This window comes from Pistacia vera, unplaced genomic scaffold, assembly GCF_008641045.1.
Source record: "Pistacia vera cultivar Batoury unplaced genomic scaffold, PisVer_v2 Contig575, whole genome shotgun sequence".
In the NCBI taxonomy this organism is placed as follows: Eukaryota; Viridiplantae; Streptophyta; class Magnoliopsida; order Sapindales; family Anacardiaceae; genus Pistacia; species Pistacia vera.
In genome coordinates, this window is record NW_022196418.1 from 647,289 (window position 1) to 653,288 (window position 6,000).

A 6,000-nucleotide genomic window follows, 5' to 3' on the forward strand; every position below is an offset into this window, starting at 1 on the left:
GGGGTTAGTGATAGAAAATTGTTTTTTAGTGTTTAGATTTTGTTGTGATTGGGATGTTAATTGCTTGCAAACGATAGGGGTAAGCGTTTATATTGTCAAGCTTGTGTGTATGGTTAATGTCTAGAGTATATTTGTAGGTTAGTATAGAGTATTTGGGTGTGTTATTTGAGATATTTTATTTGGTTATGATTCTGCATTGAATATTGAGGTAACTGGGTCCAAGATGTGATACTGTGGCTGTAAATTTTTCTTGGTTTAGGTTATTGGTATGTATATTAAAACTGTTTTAAACTATAAAAGGCTTTGGGTCTAATGTTCTTGTGGAGAGACTGCTCAAAGTTGTCTGTGTCTACTGCTGTGACGGGATATTCTATTGATTCAATGGTGATTTTACTTTCTTCTGTAGGAAGATCTGCACCCCGCCTGCTCCCCGACGTAGCGCACCCCTACACCAGGTGCTTTTTTTGTATATTTCAAATAAACACACAACATATTGTTTGTAGTTTATAGTGTGTAATAAATAATGTACTTTCAATGTGTTTTTTCTTACCATATTTTAAAATTGGATATGCACTTGGGTTTAATGTCTGATATTCTGTTTTATGCAGTTCAACGTGCCCCTCCTCCAGCTCCAGCTCAAAGTGGTGGTGGTGGATCGCTGTTGGAGGCATTGGCTCAAACATAGTCAGGGTATGTTAAGATTATCAGTTTTGTCAGATTATTACATATACAATTTTATAAAAAGGTTTCTATGGCTGTTAAATTCTGATTTGAGTCAGCAATTCTGAACTTTTGTCCTCTGTGTTTGGCAGGCTTTTGGTACTGGAAGCAGTGGCACACAGGGCTGTGGATGCTGTCTGGGTCCTCGAACCATCCAACATGAAACTGTGGTTTGAGGCTGCGCTGCTGCTGCTGCTCCAGCTCCAACTACAAACAGCCTGCCAGCCCTGATGCCTGCGTTATTCACTCCAAGGCATTCCAAGATGTATGTATATTTTCTTATTCCGCTTTATATTAGACGTGTTTTGATATGCAGACTGTTCAACTGTTTAAGTCTGTTCTAGAAGAAAATAGTGGATAAGTTGGAAGCAAAAGAATTACTTTGCTTCTAGTTAAACCAATGTATTGAAGTTTGCTGCACGGGTTTTGAAAGCATGAATCAGGAGATAAATCATTTTCTTTGGCTAGAAGAATTGAAACCAATTTTGAGTTTGTTTGTTCTTGTTGGTACAGTCAATAAGTTGATTTTTAAATCCGTGTGATAGTTCTTTGTTTTCTTATTTGAGGTACTGTCTAAGTTTTATTTTAAATTTCTATAATTTACTTGCAAAGTTATGTTTATATTGGTTTTTATTAGATTTACTTGCAATGCTTCCGGAATAATCTTTTGATATATATATATATTGATTTGGGTCATTAAAGTATTCTATAGACATTTGGTTTTTGTAGTGCATCAACAACTTTGGAAACGACATCAGCAAGTGTCAGTTCACATGGATATGCTTGCCGAATGCAGGAAGAAGAATCAGGCTCGGTGTTGGGTGCTAAATGCTACCCTTTTGCTTTGCCATTTGAGTTTATTCAGCTATGAACTCTTATGATATTTTGATGCGATGTAGCTGAATCCGGACGTTTGAGAATCTACAGTTAATAATTTTTTATTGGGAAGCCATTATTGAACCTTGATACTGTTATTAAACGTTATTTTTAAAGATCAATGGTGCTTGGATAAAGATTATTGATAATGCTGTGGCTTATATGTATTCTTGAATTGGACTTTAAGATGTGTATACATTTTCTTGATGTTTCAAAATCTGAAAGGTTTTTAATGGGGTTTGGGATTGGGGTAGGTAGACTCTTGGGTTGCAAGATATGGAATGGCAATAACATTTATAGCATTCAACTTTATTCAAAAATGACTTAAAGGTGCGTTTGATTCAAGAAATATCAAATTTTGGAAAATGTGTTGGTTAGATTGGAATAAAATGGTGGATATGTTATATTTAAATATAGTTGGGAGTAAAGTCTGACAGTGGATTGTGCTTTGCTTAAAATTTAAGGTCTGGTTGTCATGGGTTATGTCGTGCTAAGGCTAGTAGAAATTGTGTCTTGTCGGTTGTATGGGCTTCGAAGTACTAAATCTGAAGGTCACGGCATGACCTTATATATTGTGCTATGTCGTGGGGTCGGCTGATGCTTTGGGGTCGGTTTACAATTTTTTTTTTTAATATTTATAATTTTGATTATATTAATAAATTATAAAAATATTATATGTATATGTTTTTTTGTGACATTTTATATTATTATTTAAAAAATATATATAATCACTATGAATATTAATTGAATTTCAATACTTTTATACTTATGATTATAAATTATAAAACAAATTTAGAAATTAGGATTAAGAATGATTATATATCTTCATTTTTATTAATTTCTAAATTCTAGAATTAGGCTTTTTTTTTTTTTTTTTTATGTCATGTCGGCCCACGTGCTTTTAAGGCCCACGACACGATTGCATGATCGTGGGCCATACTGTGCCGTGCTTTTTTTGTGTTGTGCCTTGTCGTGCTATAGGCTGACACGGTCCACGTCGGCTCTAGTTAGGAAGAATAAATTGGTAAGTATGTTATATGAATATTAAACGTCTTTCCATTTAATAATTATTATTTTTAAATTATTTTTTTTAACCACCTACATTTATAATTTAGCTAAACATCATCACCAAAAGTTTAAAAATTAATTAAAGCATTCTAACTACCCAAGAGGACAACCAATCGTCGGTCACCATATCGGACGACAATCGGTAGTTACCAAAACGAAGCATGGTCGGTCGTGCACCGATATGGTCGTTTTCGAATAGATTTAGATCTACAATGACCAGAAGTTCTGGCCGTTGTTAACAGCTAGATCTTGACCAGAAATAGTTGTCAACGACCAAATCTCTAGCAGTAGATTTGGCCATTTCTGGTCAGATCCATGGTGGATTAGCTGGATATGGCAAATGATGCATGACTGACTAGATCCAGGTCGTGTTGTGCGCTATTGGTCATGTTGGTCGGCGGTGGCCGACGGGGGTTGCTAGCAGGTGGTGGTGGTCTGGGTGGTTTGCAATTTGTTTTAATATAAGGGCATTACTGTCCAAAACTTAATTAATTAAGGTAAAATTGTAATGACAGATTCATAAATTAATTTCTAAATAGGACATTATTATTCAAAAATTTATTAATAAGGGGTAAAATTGTAATATATAACATTACCAAATAATCTTAAAATACCTAAGAAAATGGAGGTAATCAGATTACCATTTATTTAACCAACAATAATTACTAATTTACTATTGGTTGGGAAATTACCGGAATCTAAGTAAAACCTTTGTATAACGTAATAGTAGGACAAACTAATTTTTACTATGAAGAGATTATAACTAATAGATGTAGTTAAAAAAATTATTGTTTGACTTTGTATTTTGTAATTTACGTTTAGTAGTATGTATTGGGATTTCAATTCATTATTTAGATAGGCTGCAATTAGATAAAAAGAAAATAATCTTGAGGATGACAGTAGGAAATACAGGAAGTTTCGTCCCAAGAAGCTCTAAACATGCTTAAAAAGTATAAATTTAGACTTCAACAAGAAGGTATTTATGCTAGGGAATTATTTTGTGCCTGTAGATGTAGTAATAACTCTTAAGCATAAATCATTATCTCAAATAACTTTAGATAAATATTTATTTCATCTTAAACCTTTAATGTAGTGTAACATTTTTTTTTATATACAAATAATATTATTATTGGAAGCAACTTTCTTAAGACGGGAATTGAAAAATTGTAACTTATTACAATGTGGAGTTTATTCTTATTTATTAGTATCCTAAGTTAAGATGTAATGTTTTATGATTATATAGGGTTATCAGTACGGTGGTGATGGCTACATCATGAATTATATCATAGCTATGGTGAATCAACAAAGGATTTTCAGTCTTGGTTATGAGAGAATTTATCTCACTGCCCAGTTCGGTTATATGGTAGCGACCATAAAATCTATGACCACATGTAATTGAGTTGTCGCTCAAATCCGATTTTATTTCGGTCGTTAGTTATAACCAAAACACAACTACATCAAGAGCACAACCTAAGGATGACATTACCTCAGCCTTGAAGAGATAATGTATGATGAAAGGATTGGATTGCACAGTATGTTGGATTTAATTAAAGATATAGGCGGGGGAAAACAAAAATTTACCGATTAAAACCTAAAGTCCCAAGATCCCTATATGAGAAATACATTGTTACATGTTATAGAACATAGAACCCATTTAAGGTTTTAGATTCTTACCACGTTGATGACTCCACCGCTTGATTGTTGAAAGTTGAAAAACGCTCACACTTCAAGGATAAAAGTGAACACCACGATGTCTACACAAAGGCAAGATCAAACACACAATCACTTTATAGTTTGATTTGTGATGTTTAAAGAAGAAGGGAGTAAGAAAATTAAGAGAGAAAATTCTCTCAACTCTTTCTCTCGGTTGGCAATGCATGAAATATTAGGGAAATTTAGGGAAAAGTGCCTTTTATAGGACACCCTAGTTTCCCTAATTAGAGTTATTACCAATATACCCTTTCACAATTAAATAATTAGTTTCTTTGATTTCTGAAGAAAACACTAACGGGTATTAGGCCATTATATTTATATCTAATAATAATTTTTCAGTATTTAATATATAATATATTATATATATATATATAATGACGTTTATTATTTACAAATATATTTATAAATAATCAATCTTACAATTAAATCCAAATACGGAATTAGATCAAACAACAACTTTCTAGCAAATTTAATTGCTCCGTAAGATTTACCAAAATACCCCTTCTTCAATAAATGACAAAAATGCCCTTCACTCATTATCTTCTTTAAATTGCCTTTTAATTGTGTAACCCGTAGGCTCTTCATCATTTCGGTAGTGAGTGATATCATAATCAACACCCTATTAATCATTTCATTACACACAGACTAGGATTGGCCTCTACCAAGGCATCATGGACACACGACATATTCGGATCCAGTGTATTCGCCACCTGTTAACAGTATGGTTACCGTACAATCAAATCATTTCATCATCTATTATCTCATCAAGGTTTGAAGTATAGAAATAATGTCAGCTTCAAGTATAAACCACCTTGACATATTTAGATTTGGTTATCAGACCAATAGACCAACCGAGCACCAACTTGATTCCACTGTGGCCACTGATTCAAGGTCGTTGTCTCTTATTGAATATCTCACTGAGATAATTTCTCCTGCACCTATGAGTGATGAATCCTTTGTCAATCTACCATAGCCATGATGTACTTCTCAATGAAGCCAATCACTACCACACTGATAACCTTATATAAGATTACGTTTGGCTAGTGTCAAACTATACCAATAGTACACATGACGCTTCGGTAATCTCAAGTCTAAGGACCATATGCACCACCATTTGTTGGAGGATATATTCCATGGACATTGGGGTTACCATCTATATGGAATCCTCTTATGGGTTAGTCCAGTGAACTCGTGAATAACAAGCACCCATGTGTCACACCAAGTTGTCATCAAACAACTTTGACATGTGAGAGCTGTCTATACCTTCCAGTAGGATTGTTCAACGCTATGATAACCTTACCGTATTATTTGTGCCCTAAGTGAGGATAATACTAGGGTTATGGATGTTTCTAGAATGACCACCATAATTGATCATAGGGATCTCACAATCAAGACTTATCACTGCTTGATTCCCTCATCACGGTTCAACCACTCTAAGAAAATATTAATACATACATATGAGATATGCTTTACATAATATAAACGATGCCTTTTATAGATTGAATAATCATGATCCATAGAGTCAATATACGATAATATGATTGGCTTTGGAGCACCTACTCTAACATAGTAACCGTACCGTTGATAGGTATTAGTTGTTCGTTGATCTCTACTTGTTGGGTG